The 22,127-nt window shown below is 41.6% G+C and overlaps 1 protein-coding gene and 2 long non-coding RNA genes across 7 annotated transcripts in view; 2 read left to right on the top strand and 1 right to left on the bottom strand.

The window, feature by feature from the left end:
* LOC309529766 overlaps positions 1–22,127 on the top strand; it is a 589,156-nt gene that overhangs the window by 229,884 nt on the left and 337,145 nt on the right. The gene's annotated exons all lie outside the window — the stretch shown is intronic.
* The window catches only part of KCNH1 (potassium voltage-gated channel subfamily H member 1), a 233,148-nt gene that overhangs the window by 181,298 nt on the left and 29,723 nt on the right, over positions 1–22,127 (top strand). The window lies entirely within an intron of this gene.
* Positions 1,604–20,727, bottom strand: LOC309529715. Of its 2 annotated transcripts, none has more exons than XR_014218365.1 (6): positions 20,001–20,727; positions 9,421–9,589; positions 5,491–5,625; positions 3,360–3,536; positions 2,061–2,313; positions 1,604–1,737 (listed from the first exon to the last, which is right to left on the bottom strand). It is a non-coding gene; the product is annotated as an uncharacterized lncRNA (long non-coding RNA). The 2 variants fall into 2 exon arrangements; XR_014218366.1 differs by having other exon boundaries at positions 9,437–9,589.

Here is a 22,127-nt window from a genome sequence, read left to right as displayed (position 1 = left end):
ATAGATGTTAAAAAGCATGGGGGAGAGGACGGAACCCTGAGGCACCCCACAAGTGAGGGCCCAAGGGTCTGAACACTCATCCCCCACCACCACTTTCTGAACACGGCCCAGGAGGAAGGAGCGAAACCACTGTATAACAGTGCCCCCAGCTCCCAGCCCCTCTAGATGGTCCAGAAGGATGTTATGGTTGATTGTATCAAAGGCCGCTGAGAGATCCAGCAGAACTAGGAAACAACTCTCACCTTTGTCCCTAGCTCGCTGGCGATCATCAACCAGCGCGACCAAGGCAGTTTCAATCCCAGGATGAGGCCTGAATCTGAATGGGTGTGTGAAGGTTAAATGGCAAGATTGATGGCTCTATTAAGGCAGCTGCACACACCACGATTGTGGGAGGAAAGACCAATACTATATTACAGCAAACTTGCAATGTCGGCATTATATATACTTGGATTCTATATGCATCTTTACACACCCATATGCACCCATTTAGGGAAAACACTAATGTAATTCTTGCTGAAAGAAACAGTGGTATTGTTACAGGACTTCCAGCAGCAAACACATAAGATGTGGCCATTGCAAATTCATGTGTGTGTCTGGAAAACTGGCCCAATCAGATTCATTTGTGTATTGCTTAAAGGTAAAGGGACCCCTGACCATTAGGTCCAGTCGTGATCAACTCTGGGGTTGCGGCGCTCATCTCGCTTTTTTGGCCGAGGGAGCCGGGTGTACATGTGACCAGCATGACTAAGCTGCTTCTGGTGAACCAGAGCAGCGCACGGAAACGCCGTTTACCTTCCCGCCTATTTATCTACTTGCACTTTGACGTGCTTTCAAACTGCTAGGTTGGCACAACTACTAGGTTGTGTATTGCTTACAGATATATTTATATTGTGTGTGCTGCCCACACATTCTCACACATGAGTGATTCTCATAGCAATCAAAATTTGTGGAGTTTTCTGCATAATACTGTGGGTGTATGGTGGATGAAAGAATCCTTGAGCGGGTGCTCAGAGTTGTTAGGAGACCCTATCCCCCTGTTCCTGAAGTGCATTGGGAAGATGGATTGGTTGTTACACCACTCTAGAAACTGTAGCTCTGTGAGGGGCATAGGGTTCTCCTAACAGCTTTCAGTACCCTTAACAAACTACAGCTCCCATGATTCTTTGGGGGAAGACATGACTATTAAAATGGTCTTACATGTACAGTGAAGATTCATGCAAGATTCATGCTTGATAGTTTTTTTTAAATTTTTTTTATTAGTTTTCATTATAGCAAACATAACAAAAAACATTAAGAAAAAAATTGATTTAAAATCATCTTTATCATTTTACATACTGTTTATAAAATCAATACAATAGTGAAAGGTGGGATTTCTACAATCCCTTGACTTCCGTCCACCATCTCTGTGGTTCCATTATTTCATTGTTAAATCATGCATGTCCAAGTCATGTTTCCATTAATTCATATCTGTTTTTATCTATTATTGTAATATTGCAAATATTTTTCAGAATCATGATGATGCGTCAACCTGTATACCATGGGTAGGCAAACTAAGGCCCAATCGCCTTCTAAATCCGGCCCACGGATTTGTTTTTGTACTGAGGATTACCTCCAGTGGTAAAATCCACAAGGTGTTTTTTTTGTTTTAATAAGTCCTTATATTTTCCCCAGACTTTAAATATTGCATTTCTTAAAATATGCTTATGAAAACTCTTATGTACTTTAGCCTTTTGGTACCTCAGCGCCTAGGGCTTGCCGATCGAAAGGTCGGCGGTTCGAATCCCCGCGGCGAGGTACGCTCCCGTTGCTCGGTCCAAGCGCCTGCCAACCTAGCAGTTCGAAAGCATCCTTAAGTGCAAGTAGATAAATAGGGACCGCTTACTGGCGGGAAGGTAAACGGCGTTTCCGTGTGCTGCGCTGGCTCGCCAGATGCAGCTTTGTCACGCTGGCCATGTGACCCGGAAGTGTCTCCGGACAGGCCTCTTAAGTGAGATGGGCACACAACCCTAGAGTCTGTCAAGACTGGCCTGTACGGGCAGGGGTACCTTTACCTTTTTTACCATAGATATGCATGCCATCCAAATCTGTTGTTGTGTCCTTCCAGATCCACTAGATCTGTGTTTTTTAGACATATCCGTTCCTGGATCCAACAAATACAAGACGCTTCATAATATAGTTTTAGATCTGGAAGCTAGAAACCTCTGTCTTTGGTAGCCGTTAACAATTTATGTTTTATTCTTGGCTTCTTCCCTCTCCAGATAAATCTTGAAATATCTCTTTGCCATTCTTTGAAGCATTTCATATCGTTGATCACTGGTATTGATTGAAATAAAAATGACATTTTTGGCAATATGTTCATTTTAATAACTGATATTCTTCCTATTAATGACATATTCATTCTTTCCCAAATTTCTAGGTTCCTCTTTATGTCCTTCCATGTTTTTTTCCATAATTGTCTTTAATTATATTTATATTTTTAGCTGTTAACCAAATCCCTAAATATTTCACTTTTTTGTGACTACTTATACCTGTCTTCTCTTCTATCTGTATTTTATCTTGTTCTGGAACATTTTTAACTGTAAGTTTGGTTTTACCTTTATTTAATTTAAAATCTGATACTAGACCGAAATCTTTTATTTTCCTTAATACTTCCGACAAAGAATCTATTGGATCTTCCACCATGATAACTAAGTAATCTGTGAACGCTTTCAATTTGTAGGCTTTCTTACCTACCTTAATTCCTTTAATTGCATCCTCCGCCCTTATATTCCTTGCTAACATGCTTGATCGTTAATATTGCAAGTGGAAGCCCCAATTTTCCTTAAAAGCATTAAAAATCCAAGTTTGGGGCGATGGCCAGTTCGTGCACAAAGAAGCAAAAATAGATGGCAAACACACGTTCACCAGCAGAAAGAAAACTCTTGAGCCACTATTAAAATATCCACAGGGAAAAGCAGCCTGTTTCAGAACTTGAGGGTTATTTCTTGACAGTCCCTTTAAGGATTGCCATCTAAATGCTGCATCCGTACAGCAGAATACATTAGCAGTCTCCCACAGTAACCTGAAGGAAACAGGCTGGCATTGCCAGTAGGGGCTCCCATTTTGCAGGAGCGGGAAAGTGGAGTGCAGTCTTGTCACATCCATGATAATCTGACTGGCCACTGAACGGCTGCATTAAGTGGCCAAGATAGCAGACGTACAATTTTCTCACCTTGCTGCCCATTACATTTATAAAATGCTTGGGAGAGGAATTTTGGGGAACAGAGCTAATAGGGTTTATTGACATTCTAAACAGCAGTTTGGAAGAGCATCAGGGAAAGGTGGTATAATTCTCCCCGCCTGCCGCTCATGTTGCTTACTTTCAGTAATTGCTTGCTGTAGCCTTGTCCTTGAACAGTTGTTGAATATACAATCTGGGTTCCTGTAGAAAGTCCCTTTTACAGAAAGGCTGCGTAAATGCTCTGAATATATATGCAGGCAATCCTAATGTCTTCTGCTCTGTGGCTGATTCTTTTTCTTTTCAAATTGGCTAGTGACTAGTTAGCACATGGAGAGAACCCAAAGATAAAAAGGGAAAAGAACTGATTAAGCATAGCAAATGTAGATGCATTTGGTCAACAGACAATGCCAGGACCTTCTTTGCCTCTTAGAGGCGCTTGGTGCTGTTGTTTTTTTAAAGTGCATCCCAGATCCTGCCTTTTTCACAGGTCATTAAAGCCATTTGCAGCTCCCAGCTTTCGGCCTAAAAGCATCTCATCATTTCAAAGGGGAGCGTCTTGTCATCTCCAATGCTGTCACATCGAACCTGCTGTGATGCATGTACCTGCATCTAGATGAATTTGGGGAGTTAATTAGATATAACAGGATGCAACAGAATATTAAATCAAAGCAGTGGATTCCTCCAAGTCCTCGCCCCTCCCCACCTGTGATGTGAGAGTTTCATAATCCCCCAACTAAAAGCTTCACCTTTACATATCTAAAGTTCACCAAAGAGGCAAGCTACAAAAAGCAATGATAGGCATTTGGCACATCTCCTGTTCCTTTATAATTGCAATCACTTTGCTGACCTTTTCTTTCCAAGGCTGAGATGGGGAGTGCGGGTGGCAGTAAATGGAACTGCAGGTTTGCAGCAAAAAACAGTTGTGGGTGGCACCAAATGGCCAGTCTCCACCAATACTCCTCTTCGCTCAAAACACACATACACCAAAGCATTTTTTCAATGATGTTTCTGAATACACATACAGATAAATTTAAGAGGTGGACAGTCTGTTTGAAAAGGAACAAAGGCCAGTGTCCATCATCCGCCATGCAAACTGTGAAGCCAAGAGGAACCCAGTCTCATGCCATGGTGTGAATGACTGTGATTATACCTGCCTTCCTCCTGTGTTTAACAAGCACTGTGAAGCGGAAAAGAACCAATGTGTACTGGATAGAGAAGTGGATTTGGATTAGGTGACTGAGGTTCAAATCCCTGCTTAGCCATGTGTGGCCTTGGGCAAGTCACTGACTGTACTCAGATATCACATTCTCTTGCTTTCCAAACAAGGGGCCGGATTTACGTAGGTTTGATGAGGCCCTAAGCTACTGAAGGTAATGGGGCCCTTTATATGTCCAGCTGTCCTTTGTCAACAACAAATTGTCGCTGTTTTTTGTGTTGAATATATGCTATATGGTAATTTATGGACCTAATAGGTATCAAAAGCCATTAGCACATGCATAATGTAGGCACCCTATATACAGAAATGAGCAAACCAGTGATATTTTAGGGAGCAGGCTAGCAGGCAAGGCCCGTTACTTACATCATAGGAGTCTACACAGCACAAAACACTGTTGCTGCATGTAGGGGTTTTTATTTTGTTTTTTATTTTATATTCTGGAAATGTACATCCAGTTTTTTTCCTTTGCATTTGTTTGGGGGGCCCCAAGAGAGTGGGACCCTAAGCTATAGCTTGTTTAGCTTATATGTAAATCCATGCTAGCTGGGGCTGGTGGGAGTTGGAGTCCAGCAACTTCACAAGTTCCCCATCCAACCATGGATGAAGGATTGGGAATAAGGCATGTTTGTGTGTGTGACCCTTTCCCCACTTTTTCCATCCCCTTCCCTTTGCATGCCCTGCTCAATAGAGAATTCCTGATCAAAACACAATTTGCATCCTGTTTCAGATGGATCACTCGTATCAAATTTTCCCAGTCACAGCAAACAAAGCAGGAAGTGTTCTGCTCTACTTCGAGTGTGCCAGGAGAAGGAGTTGCATCTCAAATAATCCAGACTATAGATTGGAGGATCAGAGAGCATGATCCCTGAGCATGGCCACAATCTCTCAACTAATCTACCTCATGGGTCCATTGCGATAAAGTGGGATCAGCCTTGAACTCCACAGAAGATTGGCATGATACTAATGTGTCAGAAATAATATATGAGACGCCCACAGTCCAGTTTGATAAGGCGTACTCTTCTTTCAAACAGTTCCATGGAGATAATGGAATTACATGCCATTATGCGCGGCTCATATGCCATCACAGTGTTCTGGATGGCAGCCCGTAGAACTCCAATCCCCAACCATTAAAACCAATTAGAGATGTGTCGTTCATCTCAGTGGGATCTCAACGCTATACATGGAATATCTGCAATAATAGAGAACAGTCAGCATAGCCGAGTTTGCTGCTGCCAAAAACATTTCAAAGTGTTTTGTAATTAGAACTTCATTATTTATCTTTCTGGGTGCTTTTAGATCGGCAGCGGCAATGCCGGTCTCTCGTCTGACAGCAAAATCAAAAGGTACAGGGAGTGGGGTGGTGGAACCGACAGCTACAAAAGATGAATACCCAATTTCCAAACACGTTCGCTTGAAGGGAAAGCAAGTGCAAAAAGAAAGAGAACATAGGCACTGTTGCCATCCTGTCATAATACGCACACCCCTAACCAAAAGGTATCATGAAGCCATTTCACATCTGACTGCCTTTGATTTCCCAGACTAATGGACCAGATTCTGGGATATAAGGGAGGATTGTAAGCCCTTAATGATGTGAGTTCAAGTCTCATTCATTCTCTTCTACAGAAAGGCTCCCTCCTGTTTGCCAATCATCTGTCATCTGCCTCATCGACCCCTTGCATTGTAGGCCACAGAAACTGGTGTTTCCTAGCTAATAGGGTGGCCATCCATCTCTTGAAGACCTTCGGATTTGCTAGTTATTTAAAAACTGAAAGAAAGTGAACAAATACTACTGGGAGCATTCCCATACTGAAGCAGTGCTACGTCTAATCAGGATCAGGATTATGTGAGGCTTTTGCAAAGGTGTAAACAAAGCTTTCACTTGAAATAGGGAGTGGAAGTGAAATGAATAGTGTGAGTCTAATAGGAGGATGGTGTATTCCTGTTGTGTTTTATGATTTTCCTGATATTGTAAGTGAGCCGGAACTGGTCTGTGACCGTAATAATAAAATTCAATTCAAGTATGATGGGAATCAGGGAGCGCAGAAGCAGGTACAGGAAAACATGAGCTTTTAAGAAATTCCAAAGGAAGAAATTGCAGGAGTTGGCAATTGCAAAGACCTGTAGGGCAGTTCAGAACATTCTGGGTTAAAACCACTTCCAGGCTATTAATGCAAGGTTGGGGAAGAAACAATCGACTTGCCATTCATAATAGAAAATAAAGTTGTTGTTGTTTTAATGAAGATATTAGAATGAGGTTAGATTTTAATTTTATTCTGTTTCTAGGAGCGTGTTCTATATAAGGTAAAGGTAAAGGTACCCCTGCCCGTACGGGCCAGTCTTGCCAGACTCTAGGGTTGTGCGCCCATCTCACTCAAGAGGCCGGGGGCCAGCGCTGTCCGAAGACACTTCCGGGTCACGTGGCCAGCGTGACATCGCTGCTCTGGCGAACCAGAGCCGCACACGGAAACGCCGTTTACCTTCCCGCTTGTAAGCGGTCCCTATTTATCTACTTGCACCCGGGGGTGCTTTCGAACTGCTAGGTTGGCAGGCGCTGGGACCGAACGACGGGAGCGCACCCCGCCGCAGGCATTCGAACCGCCGAACTTTCGATCGGCAAGCCCTAGGCGCTGAGGCTTTTACCCACAGCGCCACCTGCGTCCCACTATATAAGATCTTCTATATAAGATGCGACCGCAAATATGAAGAAAGCGTCATAATCTGGGGGAAATCACTTGGGAGATAATATACAAACTTGGTGAAAATGAGAGGGGAAGAATGTGTTAGGATACGGAGGTCAAACTCTGGATCAGGTCCATCTAGTCCACCATCCTGTTCTCACAGTGGCCAACCAATGCCTGTGGGAAGCCTGCCAGCAGGACCTCAAGTACAAGAGGACTCTCCCCTCCTTTGGTTTCCAGCAACTGGTATTCAGAAGCATCGCTGTCTCCAACTGTGGAGACAGAGCATAGGCAGCATGGCTAGCAGCCATCGATTGATCTCTCCTCCATGAATTTGTCTAATCCTCTTTTAAGAAAGCCCAACAGAGACTCCATCTCCTGAGAGTATTGCGGAAGAACGATGTCAATCAACATCTGATGATCTCCTTCTACCGGTCAGCAATAGAAAGTGTCCTTTCATACTGCATCACGGTGTGGTACGCTGGTTTGACATCATCTGATAGGAAGTGCCTACAGAGGGTGGTGAATACAGCACAAGATATTATGGGCTGTCCTGTGAATCCGCTGGATGAAATAGCGGAAGAACGTTGCCTCAGGAGAGTGAGGAAAATTCTCAGGGATGATTCACACCATGGCCGGCACTTTCTTGATCTCCTGCCCTCGGGCAGAAGATCTAGAAGCATGATTAGTCGCACCAACAGGGTAAAGAACAGCTTCTATCCATGGGCTGTTAGGCTGCTGAATGAAAAGATAACAACAGGGCAACTGACTTTCGGGTTTGGTGGGTGTGCGTCAGTAAACGAGGGGAATTAAGACTAAGAGAGCTGAGTGGGGGGTGCTTGTGTAATCTCACTGTATACAAGTTGTACAAGTGACAATAAAGTATTTCAATTTTAAAGCCATCCAACTTGGAGGCCACCACTGCCTTCTGTGTGAGCGAGTTCCAAGGGTTAACTATGTACTGTGTGAAGAGGTACTTCATTTTTTAAAAAAAGATATTTATTAAAAATTTAATAGTTACAGAAAAAAGAAGAAAAAGACAGTAAAAAGTTCACAATACAGCAAAAATAAAGAGAAAAAAACAATACAGCAAAACAAGAAAAGCAAAAACATTTAAAAAACACATCCAATATCTCTATATCTCTACCTTTCATTTACTTGTATCATCGACCTCCTCACACCTCCCTTTTTGGTATTCTTGTTCAATTAGCTATTTCAGCAAATCCTTTCCATCTTTCTCAATTTTTGTTCTATAATTTATCTTAACACAATCTGACCTTAAATTTTACACTTTGGCCCATTAACAATCTATTTTTACTTAGTTCTTTATAACATTTCTGCTAAAACCATGTAACTTCATTCCAGCATCCTTCTAACATTCATTAATTTTACAATATTTCTGTAAATATACTTTGAATTTTTTCCAATCTTCTTCCACCGACTCTTTTCCCTGGTCTTGGATTCTGCCAGTCATTTCTGCCAATTCCATGTAGTCCATTAGCTTCATCTGCCATTCTTCCCGGGTGGGTGTGAAGAGGTACTTCATTTCATCTCTCTTGAATCTTCCAGTGTTCAGCTTCCTTCAACCTCCATGAGTTCTAGTATTGTGAGAGAGGGAGGAAAACTAAAAAGGAAGAGGAATAGAGCTTGAGAGAATGGAAGGGACAGGGAGGAGCTGGGAAGTGTGTCCCCAAGGATTCAGGAGATTGTGTGTGAGAGATGGTTGAGGGAAGGCAGGGGCAGATGTTGGTCTTTCAAATTTCAATTTGGCCCTGTGCGAGGCCAAATTTCGGGGCCTCCCGCCCCTCACCTTCCGTTTGCTCAGTTCACTACATCATAATTGTGATGCCCTGCAGCACCCGCTAGGCCCAGTACAAGGGAACTGGTCGCGTTGTCCTATATCCACAGGGAGAAGAAAGTCTGGCAGAGAAGTCTGGGAAACTAATTACAATAAGAGAAGATGACCTTTAAAAAGATAGGAGCATCAATTTAGGATCCTGAGAAGAGGGTTAAGATTCAAAAGAGCTCCACATGGATAATGGAGAAATTAAACTGAAAAAAGCCCTAATGAATTCATATTTTTAGAGTGGCTTTTATTATTTTTATTTTTATTAACAAGCCATGACTGCCAAATAAAGTTCAATAGGTTTGGTTTTTGGTTTTGTTTTTGTTTTAAAAAAGAAAACTTCGTAATAACTATGCCGTGATGCTCTCAAACTCAACAAAGTGATATGTGACTTGATCATGGATATCTAATCTATAGGACCCCTTGATGTTTATACATGCACATATCCTTCCTCAGTTACCTTGGCAACCACTCACAGGGAACTAGCAGGGTTATTCTTTATGGCTTATTTATCCTTCCCTTCCTCTGTGGAGCTCAAGGCAGTCACTGTGGCCTCCTCGCCCTTATCACAAGATCCTTGCAAGAATGGTGGCTGCCAGGCTGCTGCTAGCGACTCCCAGCCCAGGAACCTACAAAGACAAGAAAATGTTTCTTTTTTTAAAAAAAGATATTTATTGAAGTTTTACAAATTATATCAAACAAAACAATACACACAAACACAAACAAAAAAAGAACAAGTATAATTTCAGAACCTTATTTTCTTAAAACTTACTTCACTGACCTCCTCATACCTCCCCTTTCTGCATTCCCATTTCAAAAATTTAGTTCAGCAAATCCTCCCCCCTTAAAATTTATCTAATTGTCAACCTTTCTTTTCTTTTAACAATCTTTACAGCTGTACTCCATTTAATTTCTAAAGCCACATCATTCTAGCACACATTGATTTTGCAATGTTTCTTAAGATAGTTCTTAAATTTCTTCCAATCTTCTTCCTCCGTCTCTTTTCCCTGGTCTCGGATTCTGCCAGTCATTTCATTATTTTTTTTTAATTATATTTTTATTAGTTTTACAAAAGTTTTTGAGACAATACTAACATATAAAAAGACATACAAACATGTATAATTTCATAAACAAATTTTCATGAACTTCGTTTCTCAGACTTCCCCATACCTCCCTTTTCTGCATCCCAATGCCCAAAGTTTTTCAGCAACTTCTAACAGTTCTGTCAAAAGTATGTCTTACTAGCGTTTCCTTCAATCTAATATTATCTCGCTGTAACCCTTTCATTCTAGAAGCCTTGACATGTTAACCTTCATCAAGTTTATAATAGTCCTTCAAATAAATTTTAAATTTCTTCCAGTCTTCTTCCGTCGTCTCCTTCCGCTGATCCCGGATTCTGCCAGTCATCTCCGCCAGTGTCATATAGTCCATCACTTTCATCTGCCATCTGCCAGTCATTTCAGCCAATCCCATGTAGTCGACAAGGAAATGTTTCTTACCTTCCATTTTTTATTCAGTATTTACAGATAGAGGCTATAGAACCCAGACTCTTGGATAACGGCGTTGTCCTGAGTGAATCTCCCCCTCCCCCCAGTCTCTCCCACTTCCTCATTTGTCAGTCTCATCGTCTCTCCTACGGGTGCTGCTAAGTGCCCTCTGTCTTTGAGTTCTTTGCTCTCCTACTTTCAAGGCTCGCCGGGTTCTGGGAGAGGGGGGGGGTGATCTGGAATGCTTTCTAAAGACACAGTGTCCATCAGCTGTCCCCCGCCCATGGTGCTTCTTCTTATTCCTCCTCCTCTCCCATTATTTCCCAACTTTCCTCCATCATCTGCCTCTGAGCTGTAACCTCCCTCAAACCCCTTGTTGTAAACCATCTTCTTTTTCCTACTAACTGGAAGGGTCAAGCTGGGGAGGGGGTCTCCACCATTCCTCTTCTGCCCAGTCCCTGACAGTGGTTGGCTCAAAGTCAATGAGCTTCAAGAGGAGTGGAGGAGTGGAGATTTGAACTGAGGTCTTGCCCAGCCTCTGTCAGGAACATCCCCTCCCAGTGAGGACTCTGAGGGGGAGGGGTGGCAGACTGGGGACAATAGAGGCTTGGTTCCTTCCCACTCCGTCCAGGAATGGAGGCTGTAAAGTCCCAAGATAGCATAGGTCAGACAGAGACAGGCCAGGCTTCAGAGGAACTGAGCCTTTAGACATCACTCTGTGGAGGGTGGAGACTGATTCGGGGGTGGAGGGAGTCCCCACAGGCTTGCAGAAGGGGCAGAGCCCAGGCTTGGCATGAGGCCAACAGGAGGCGGGTCGCCCGATGGAGGATATCCTGTTGGCAAAGAGCCCGCCCTTCAGTCGGGTCAACTTCTTCCCAAGAGGACTAGAACTGTGTGCTTGGCATGTGACTACTGTGTAAATACTAATAAATCTAAGTGCAATTAAACCATCAGCGTGCCTCATTCTTGGCAGGGGAGAGACATCTGGAATACTGACAGCCAAATTGGAAGGAAAGAACTTTTAAAAAGAAAAGAAATTAAATATATAACTTAAGAAACTCATGGCCACAAGATGTTATCATGGCCACAGATCCTTGAAGAGGATTACATACATTCATGGAGTCATAGGAAAGAGATCATCCGCTGTTATCCGTTATAGGAAAGATCAGGTGTTTGTCGCGTTTATAGAATTTCTTATCGGAGGGGGTTATAACAGTTTGACAGCTCAAAAACACAAAGTTACAAATGGTATTGTTGTATATCAGGTATTGGGATATAAGAAGGCACTTTATTCTGTTTTGCCCTTTGTTCATTGAACGCAGCACTGATTCCGTTCTGCTGCAATTTGTCTTCTGCCTAAAACATGTTTTTTTGTCTTGCTATCCAGTGTGGCAGCTGCATAAGTTCTGTAATTAATTGTTTAAATTATGTAACGGCATTGTCATTATGTTACTCCACCCCATTCATTTCAGTGCAAAGGAAACCCAGTGCAAATGAGGGGGGTAATAATTAGTTGTGTATCGTTTGCTGACTGAAAGCAGCAACAACAGCAAATACTCATTGCATTGACTGGATTGATTTCCATTCCAGATAGAGGATGAATAAGGAAATACTATTGGCAATTTTTGCTCCCATTTCTTTTTTTTTTTAAATAATATTTTTATTCATTTTCCACAAAAGAGAAAAATAAAACAAACCAACCAACCATTTTTTATACAATCAATTCACATTTTATCACACATTCCTCTCTTTTTTTGACTTCCCTCAGCTCCTCTGCCGATCTTTCGTTTACGTCAATATTATTAACGCATTTCTTAACTTAGTATTGCCTTTAGATATCTCCTTCCCTCCTCTTATTTTCTTTTTAACAATATTCCTCTGTTTTTCACAGAGTCTCTTGAAAACCGACAAATGTTATCTGTTCATCACATATGCCTTTCAGATAATCTGTAAATCTTCCCCAGTCCTCAATGAACTTTTGGTCTCGTTGATACCGAATCTTCCCTGTTAGTTTGTCCAGTTCTGCATAATCAGTCAATTTCAGTCTCCATTCTTCCACCGTCGGTAGCTCTTCCTGTTTCCATTTTTGGACCAGAAGTATTCTCGCTGCTGTAACTGCGTATTGAAAAAGTTTACAGTCTTTCTTACTTATCTCATTTCCTACCAATCCCAATAAGAAGGCCTCCGGTTTCTTAATAAACGTATATTTCAACATCTTTTTCAATTCATTATATATCACTTCCCAGAAGCCTCTCACCTTTTTACACTCCCACCACATATGATAGAATGTCCCTTCTTTTTCTTTACATTTCCAACACTTATTACATGTTTTATACATTTTAGCTAGTTTTACTGGCGTTATATACCATCTATATACCATTTTCATCACATTTTCCTTTAACACAGTACATGCCGTAAATTTTAGTCTTTCATTCCATAGTTTTGACCATTCGTCATATTGTATATTATAACCAAAATTTCTGGCCCAATGTATCATTACCAATTTAACCTCTTCATCTTTTGTATGCCACTCCAGCAACATTTTAGACAAATTTTTATGCTCATTATTCAATATCTCTAGTTGAAATTTTGATTCTTTTTCTCCATATCCATACATTTTGCAATCTTTTTTAAACATTTCACAGACCTGATAGTAATGCAACCAATCATAGACCAATTCTTTTACTTCTTCATAGGGTTTCATTTTCCATTTCCCCCCTTCTTTAACTGTCAATTCTCCATATGTTATCCACCTCCCCCTCATAATGATCTTTTTTATGCTCATCACTTCTAAAGGTGAAATCCAGTGAGGGGGTTTAAATTCCAACAAATTTTTATACCTGCCCCATACATTTATTAATGACCTTTGGAAGATGTGGTTTTCAAACCCTTTATGAATTTTCTTCTTTTCATACCATATATAGGCGTGCCAACCAAATCTATTATCAAACCCTTCCAAATCCAACAATTCTCCATTTTCTAGTTTAATCCACTCCTTTCACCAACATAGGCAAGATGCTTCATAATATAGTTTCAAATCTGGCAGTGCGAAGCCACCTCTTTCCTTCGCATCTGTTAGTAACTTAAACTGAATCCTTGGCTTCTTACCCTGCCAGATATACCTTGATATTATCTTTTGCCACTCTTTAAATATTGATGTCCCCTTGATTATCGGGAGTGATTGAAATAAAAATAACATCTTTGGTAGCACGCTCATCTTTATCGTTGATATTCTCCCCCAAAAGGATAACTTCAACCTTCCCCACACCTCCAAATCCCTTTTTATACCATTCCACACAGGTATATAATTATTTTGAAACAAATCTATATTTCTGGGGGTTAACCAAATTCCTAAATATCTCACTTTATTCACCACCTCTATTCCAGTTTGTTGTTGCATTACCTCTATTGATTCTTGTTTCATATTTTTCGCAATAATTTTTGTCTTCTTTTTGTTTAAATAAAACCCTGCAACTTGACCGAATTGATCTATTTCTTCTAGTATTCTTTTAATACTTCCCAGTGGTTCCTCCACTGTTATTACCAGATCATCTGCAAACGCTTTAACTATATATTCATTTTTGCTCTCATTTCTGTGGTCATTGGAATTCTCCAACATACCTATTGAGGTACCAAAAGAAAAATTGTGGATAAGCACATGGGAAGACTACAGCCATCACCCCTGCCTTAAAAAAGCAAGCAGCTGGTCATTGTGGGAAACACAATACTAGACAAGATGAACTCTTGGTCTGATCTAGCTAGACTCTTTTGTTCTAATAGGAGGGCTCAGACAGCCACAGCCCACCACAGAAAAGTAATTTTTCTTCACCATCATTATCAGCACACAGTCACAGGCTGCTTCCAACAGCCTTTGTATTGAAATCCCTTCACTGCGCAACAGAAAAATTCAAATTGTAAGATATAAATATTGGCTGTAGAACAATAGCTCTGGAAAATGTTGCTACTTGCAGTAATCTGCAATTAGCGACTGGAACCATTTCTTTTGTTGGCTAACTGGAAGAGATTTGTGTGCACAGACAATGGATTTGGCGTCAAACTCAAAGCACGCCTTGCTAATTTATACTTTTAGGTGAAGTGTATCTCTGGGCCAGCACAATGTCAAAAAATGGTTGGAGGATGAGCATTTGATTCCATCAAGTACTGTCTGTTGCAACTCCTTTAATGAATGTATCCAGGAGCCATTATCACTGAGCAGCAAAAGAAGGATTTACAGATATTGCATAGTGCTCCCATCCCTTTTGTTAAACTCTGGTTTGGCATTGAGAAGGTAGATAACATTATGGAAAACAAAAGGAGTTTTACATCATTTATCAAGCAAGAAAGCTTTAAGCCATTTGTTCTCCACTTGAATATGTGCCTCATCTGGCATTGTTGCTGGAGGCAAATTATTTGTGTATTACCCGTTCCTGCTTTCTTTATTTGGGTCGGGGGAGGCAAGAAGGTTTATTCCCCCGCCCCCCAAAAAAGAAACATGTCTTTCTTTTGAGCATACCACACTCTGAGGAACTGGTAAATTGGTAAATTGATCAGACACATACAGCCAGTGGCCTGGTTTGCACATCACATTAAACTGTAGCTAAAATAAACTATGGTTTGGTGTGAAATTGTGGGTGCTTTGCTCCTCTCCAACTCCTGCAGCTGCTGCTGTGCTGTCCTGCAAACCATGGTCTGGCTGCTTACCTTGCCTGAACCTGAACAAAGCACAAGACATGAAAGAGAAAGAAACGAACCACAAGACCAGGTTTGGATGACAAAGCAAGATAGACCATAGCTTGTTTCCTTGCAGGGGGGGCAGCAGCAGAAGTGGGGAAGGATTTCAGCAGTGCACATTAGCACCCTGCCCATTCTCTGGGGAGACAACATCTGCCCGTAAAACTCCCTTTGTCACCCTTTGCAGTTTTCTTCACAGCACCAATGTACCATACCCTCCAACATTTCTGTGATGAAAATAGGGACACCCTGGTCAATAATAATAATAATAATAATAATAATAATAATAATAATTTTATTATTTATACCCTACCTATCTGAATGGGTTGCCCCAGCCCCTCTGGGAGGCTTCCAACATATACAATTAATAATAAAAAGTAAACATTAAAAAAAACCCTTCCCTATACAGGGCTGCCTTCAGATGTTTTCTAAAGGTTGTATAGTTACTTATCTCCATGCATCACATAACTCCGTACCCTCCGATGAAAATAGGGACACCCTAAGGAAAGTGGGACATTCTGGGATCAAATCAGAAACTGTGACAGCTTTTGCAAATCCGGGACTGTCCCTGGAAAATAGGGACACTTGGAGGGTCTGATGTACTGTTTGTCAATAGAAGAGGCAAGGAGTGTTGTGAGGATGAATTAACTACTTTCAACTCTTTGTTACACTGAGGTACTGATAAAACACCTGCCCTGTTAAAACGTCCCATCTTACAAAGCAAAGGTATGTGAAAGTGCTCCTAAAATTACTTCTGCTTTAAAAGATGGAAAATGTGTGTGAGAGAGAAAGGGAGGTAACCTCCAATTCCTCTCATCTAATTATGTCACTGATACATGAGTCCTCACAGAGACAGCTGTCACTTTTTAAAAGATGCTTTAAGTTCAGCACTGATAGCCACCCGATCTGCTTTTATTTATTTAACTTGTTTCATGAAACTTGCATGCTGCCTGATGGTAAAATAATAAAAAAAATCCCAAAGGGATCTGCAGAAAGAATGAAAAGGCACCAATGCATGTTATTCCTTCTTTAGGTCAAGTATTGATAAGAGCCATTGCGATCCTGCCTATTTACCCAATACCCTATTAGCCGAGTTCCTTCAGGGTTTCCCCCCAAAATAAAGCACTGATAATAATTATTCTACTTGCCATGACCTGAATAATTTTAATAAACTCTTAAGAGCAAAGCTATTCTTCAAACTTCACACGTCTGGCACCAATGGAAAAGGACAGAAGAAGACACTGATTTGCATACAGTGTGTATATGTGTATATTAGGGGTGGTGCCTCCTAATTTATTCTGCTAACTGCCCCCCACTGCATGTGCACCACCTCTCATCATGCCATAGTTCACAGCACCATCTGTGACCACTGAAACTACAGATTGATGGCATTTAGAGCAAATATATATAGCAGGATATATACACAAATTTAGAAATCAATAAATAGAAATACAATTTACCTCATCAAAGTGGGGAACAAGACTGTTTGCCTGCTCAGTCTGTTCTCCACATGCCAAACCTGAAGGCCCTTGCTCTCCCTTTTTATGGTTCTTAATCTTTAAACCAGACTTGGATTAGACAGCTCCTCAAATAGAGGACTGTCCTCTATAAAGCATGAGACATGGCCACTCTATGCTGCACTGTAAAAGTCTAAGCCTCTGGAGCTGAGCTTTCAGGCAGTAGCTGTGTCCATTAATTTCAGGGAGTCTACTCTGAATACAACTTGATTGTATAAAGAAGCTTTAGTGTTCTCTCTCTTGCTTTGTCTTCATATCCAGTGTCCTTCCATCTGCCCCTCAGACTTAAATGCCCTACCTTGGCAAATTCTTTTTCAGCAGAATCTGGACTGTGATCTCCTTTCAAAGGGATTACATAAGGAAACCTGCTTTTGTAAGAAGCGACATTCCTGGTGATGGATGGTAGCATATCGCAGCAAAATTGGAAAGATACTCAAGATGAACTGATCCATTAAATCACCATTTTCTGTAAATACATTTCACCTATCAGGTGGCTTTCTGCTACCCAGATTATATTTTTCTAACCAACAGGTGTCAGCAATCATACTTGTCTATAACCCTGAAGCTAGGTGGAAGGCTGGAAAGAAAACTGAAAGCAGAGCTGCTCCTAGGGGATGGCAAAGTAGGCCCCCGCTGTGGGCACAGCTCAGGGAGGGGCCACAAAAATCACCTGTCAGTCTATGGAGAATATGATGTATATGTTTGTGGTGCCGTGACGCTGCTGTCGTGGCCAGGGCAAACGCAGGAGAAACTTCCAGTCCTTCTCACACCACGGCACAAAGGGGTGCAGTAAAGTGATTTTTTTTCATGATGTGTGTGCTGATAAGGTTCCTTGCCTCTGTGCCTAATCTTATATATATTTAGTAAAATGTAGGTGTCACAATGTTCATTGGGACATAAACGAGCGCAGGGTTCTAACCATAACAAAGTGCTTTCTGAAGCCACATCATTGCCCAAACTATTGTATAACATATATTTGAGAAGCAGGTGGCGCTGTGATCTAAACCACTGAGCCTCTTGGGCTTGTCGATCAGAAGGTCGGCATTTCAAATGCCTGTGACAGGGTGAGCTCCTGTTGCTGTAGCCCAGCTCCTGCCAACCTAGCAGTTCGAAAGTATACCAGTGTGAGTAGATGAATAGGTACCACTGCGGTGGGAAGGTAAACAGCATTTCCGTGTGCTCTGGTTTGCATCACGGTGTTCCGTTGCACCAGAAGTGCTTTAGTCATTCTGGCCACATGACCCGGAAAGCTGTCTGCGGACAAACATCACCTCCCTCGGCCTGAAAGTGAGATGAGCGCCACAACCTCATAGTCACCTTTGAATGGACTTAACCATCTAGGGGTCCTTTACCTTTTTTACCTTTACCTTTTATAACATATAGCACTTTAGAGTATGTTTGCTTCAGAGGTAGAACAATATTCTGGTTCCGATAGCCAATGTACATTTACTTTGAAAGATGTTCCTGCAGGTTATTTCAATTTCAATTTCAATTTGGTCCATTGCCTTCCCCTCCCCCACGCTCCATGTAACATCTGTCACCAGACACTTTCATCCATGATGTGGGATGTCATTTATTCCATCTCTTTATTAAAAGCAAGCTTTCAGCTAGCATACTTTATTTTTTATCAGCCTAACTTAATGTTTTTATTTGTATAGCCAAATAAAGGGAAATGCACAAGAAGAGCAAGTTTCTCATGCCACAGAATACCTGTTCCACATTTGTAAGAGCTTGAGGGTTTATTGGTTATTTTGTATTTTTATATTGTGATTTTATGTTGCAACTGACCTGAGACCTGCGGGGATAGGGTGGTATACAAATTTAATAAATAATAAGAATGATTGATAATTTAGTATGTGTCAGAGCTGCCCGAGGTCCCAGCTCACAAAGGACCAACGCCAGTTCGTTGTTATATACAAAAGTCTTTATTGAAGTTCAGTTTCGCTTTAACAGCCGCAGCGTGCAGCTCTACGTCTGAAACTCTAGACCGCCGAAGCTCCGTCTGAATCTCCTCCCCCCAGACACCAGTTTAAGACTCTAGCCTTGCTCCACCTCTTCCTTTGCTCTTTCCTCCTCTGGCTCTGCCTGTCAGCTGGGGTCTCGCCCTTCCTAGACTCTTCTGACGCTGAGTCCCCTGAGTCTTCCCCCTGCCTCCGGCGGGCTTTAGGACCTGGTTCCCAATCCGGGTTTTCTGCTGTCCCACGCGCCTGTACATTCGAACTTGGCACGCGCGCCCAGCCGGCAACCTTCCTCCTGACCGTTACACTGCTCCTGTCACTGCTTCCCCCTTTGGGGGGGCTAGCTGGACCTGACCTCCCCTCCGTTCCCCCACTCTCCGATAGAGGCGTGGTCAGCCCTGACTCATCTTCTTTCCCTGCTGGAGGAGACGCTGGCCCTGACACATGGGACTCTTCCCCCCCACTACGCTGGTCCTGATCTCCCGCTGCTGCTCTGGGAGTCCCCGCTGGCCCCTTGTTTCTGGTGTGTCTCCCCTGGGACCCCCCTTGCCCTGACCATCGGCGCCTCCTTCTGGGAATCTTCTGATTCGCTGGAGAAGCTCATGGAATCTCTCGGGCCACTGTCATACTCCCCTACGCTGCCCTCAGATTCTTCCCCTTCGCTCTCCATTTCCTCTCTCCCCTGTACCTCTGTTCCTGAGCCCCTGACAGTATGGAACCCCCTCACCTTGGAACTCCCTGCCTCTTGAGACCAAGCAGGCGCCTTCACTGCACTTTTTTTCAGCGCCTGCTAAAAACATTCCTCTTTAGACAAGCCTACCCAGATGCTTAGAATGTCAACGTCATTTTTATCTGTTTTGTATGCTTTACAGTACAGTTGTGGATTTTTCATGATTTTATTCTTTTATATTTGTAAACCCTTTTGAGGGTTGGTTGGTTTTTAACACTCAAGCGGTGTATACATTTTATGAAACAAATAAATAAATTCTTAGGGTTTGCCTATTTCATATAATAATTAGTGGCTAAAATTTTACAACTAGCTGACAATATCATTAGTTGAATACTTGATGTTGGACAGAAAGAACCTTTTCACCTTGTGATTGTGTGGGAATGTTGTGGATAGTAGGAGAAGATATATTGATTTAATATTATCCTTCCTCACTCACGCTAGTGAATCAGTAGCAGAGTACATTCCCCTGTATATTGCTGGAAAATACTAGTTGGTAGATTCGTTTGAATCTCTTGAGTTAAGCTTGTCCATGCTGGATTGTTCCTGGTAAATTCGCCTTTATTCCCTCTTAAAACAATAAAGACTTCTTTAAAAGTAATGATAAGAAGTTTACTTACATTCAGTTCACAGTATGATCCTGAAGACAGGCTTTAGCTTGTAGTTACAGAAGAGAGTGTGAGTTAATCCCATATGAGGATTAAGCCCATGTGCTGCTGGCTGAGAGCCAGCAGACAGCAAAATACATCAAGATCAGAAGACAGCAGCAAAAGAGAGGAAGATAGCTGCGTGACTGGCCCCTTTACAGGGTCTCACAGGGTTACACCCATCACCCTGGTCACAGACAGGGGGAGAATGCTCCAGACAGGTCTGACAGGAAGTCCTCCTGCCTGGAGTAACATCCCCCTGTGTGTCCACTCTGGGCAAACAGGAAATGTTGTACTTGACTGCTACAGTGATGTCACATCCCACAGATTACACATGGGGTTTGAAGGTTTTTATTCCTAACTCTAGCTGGATATTTTTCAAATAAGCAATTATTGTACCATATGAAGTTATCCACCTTCTAGCCATCTTTTGATATTTAATTTAAAAAACCCTCTTTTTATTTTCATATATCAGGTGGCATGGGGGAAAACAACCAAGCCAGTACACATAAATCAAAGGGGAGGGAGTATATTTTCCAAACTTTCTAGGTAGCCTGCAAAATAAATTTTCACAAAATAGATGCTTACAACTAAGGATGGATGGATCAGTCTATTTATGGGCTGTGCAAATTTCACATGTGTTCATGCATATGTTCAATTCCATCTCTGCAATAATCTGTGATGATGATAATTAAAATCCAAGCCAAAAACCTCCATATTTAAATGCACATTTAAATAAACATGTATAATAATATTTACATGTGCATTTTATCACAAAATGCTGTAGTTTTGGATTTAATTTCACTCAGGCATTTATAAACATATTTTATCCTAAAATATACATTTCAGTGTATTTTTTTAGTCAGTATCTGTATTGCAAAATTCACAGACGTGTGAAGTTTGAAGAATAGTTATGCTCTTAAGAGTTTATTAAAATTATTCAGGTCATGGCAAGTAGAATAATTATTATCAGTGCTTTATTTTGGGGGGAAACCCTGAAGGAGCTCGGCTAATAGGGTATTGGGTAAATAGGAAGGATTGCAATGGCTCTTATCAATACTTGACCTAAAGAAGGAATAACATGCATGGAACTGTGACAGATTTAGCAGGCCCTCATAATTGCATCTGCTGAATTTGTTTTGTTATCCAATTGCCACAAAGTCTTTTATTTCATCACTTCCCATCTGCAACTAAGTAGAACAGCTGCCATTGTAATGGTGTTCACCATTTTAAATCATGCAAAAATGCAGAGGAAAAATAGAACTCATGTGTTTATAATGGCTTTGGAAGTAATTTAGATGAATGTTGAACCTGTTGTTGAGTTTGTGAGGCTCTGCTAAGCTTGGGGGTGTTTTTCTTCTGTGGCTGCTATGATATTTAACTGCAAGAGCATGCTATACTTGAAAATTCAGAAATCTTATATTCCTATTCTGTTTCAGGCAGACCCCTGTTCCCCTCACAGAGATACAATTCCCAGAGTTTCCTATGAAGGAAGATTGATTGCTAAACAGATCTGGGAACTGCAGTTCTGTGAGGGGAATAGGGGTCTCCTAACTACTCTCAGCGTTCTTAACAAGCTACACCTCACATAATTCTTTGGGGAAGTCATGAAAAGTGGTGGTATAACATTTTAAATGTATGGTGTGAATGTGACCTTAGCCTGCTGTCCAGTCTGCCAGCTGCTGATGGGCAATGTCGTCTCCTGCCCTCTTCCTTTTTATAGTTCTTTATCTTTAAATTTGACTTGGACTGGACAGCCCTTCAAACAGAGAACTCCTTTGAACAGAGGATCTCCCTCCACAAAGTGGGGCACAAGACCCTCTCTGGAGGCACTGTGAGAAACGAAAACTGGCAAGGAAACAAATGGCATTACTAGGTTACATTTTAGAAAGAAAACATAAAAGGTTTGGATTGCCTTGTAATTGCACTCGGGCTAACACTTTCATTAATCATAAATAGAATATAAAATGAAGATTGGAGGAGACATAAAAATGGAACATAAAATCATAAAATGATTCAAATGTGCCCTTAGCAGGAAGTTAAACTGGCAGGCTGAGGCTGAAGGGGCCTCAGAGCCTATATAATACTAATGGATAGTTA

Source organism: Podarcis vaucheri (genome assembly GCF_965113315.1).
Source record: "Podarcis vaucheri genome assembly, chromosome: 3".
Taxonomy (NCBI): Eukaryota; Metazoa; Chordata; class Lepidosauria; order Squamata; family Lacertidae; genus Podarcis; species Podarcis vaucheri.
This window is presented reverse-complemented; position numbering and strand designations above follow the sequence as displayed.